This window comes from Galeopterus variegatus, unplaced genomic scaffold (genome assembly GCF_000696425.1).
Source record: "Galeopterus variegatus unplaced genomic scaffold, G_variegatus-3.0.2 Scaffold216, whole genome shotgun sequence".
NCBI lineage: Eukaryota > Metazoa > Chordata > Mammalia > Dermoptera > Cynocephalidae > Galeopterus > Galeopterus variegatus.
The window spans coordinates 538049-538770 of NW_007726327.1; positions in this window are offsets into that span (position 1 = coordinate 538049).

Genomic DNA, 722 nt, shown 5'->3' on the forward strand with positions numbered 1-722 from the left:
CCTCCCACCGGCCTCGGCCCTTCCGCCTCCTCGCCCCCGCCCCCCCACCGCCTCGAGGGCCTCCTCCGGGGCCCGGCTGTCGCTTTCTCCTCCCCACACTGGTGTCCGATCTCTGGGCAATGCCCGAACAGTGCCCTGCGCCTGACGGTGCTGGTGAACGCGGCTGATGGGCCGAGGAGCCCAGCCAGGCCTAGCTGCGCCCCGCGTCCTGCCTTCAGTGCGGCACAGGCTCCCTTGTCCCCAGGCCCCGAGGTCAGCCCTAGAGGCCACCCCGCTGCCGGGGTTCTCTCCCTGGCTTTCTGCCTGGGCTTTCCAATGCCTGCTGCAGCTCAGAGGCTGGGATGGTTCCCGGCTGCTATTTCCTGTTCTCCCCAAGAGCTTCATCTGTGGGCCCCTGGAAATGACACTGAACAACAAAGACCATACCCTTATCTTCTTGGGACAGGCCTCTCGTAAAAGAGCCCCGCTGCTGGACTGGAAAGAATTAGGTGAATGTGCCCGACCCCATTGGTACATAGAAGACAAATGGGAGGAGGGCCGGCCCGTGGCTCACTCGGGAGAGTGCAGTGCTGACAACACCAAGGCCACGGGTTCGGATCCCTATATAGGGATGGCCGGTTAGCTCACTTGGGAGAGCGTGGCGCTGACAACACCAAGTCAAGGGTTAAGATCCCCTTACCGGTCATCTTAAAAAAAAAAAAAAAAAAAAAAAAAAAAAAAGA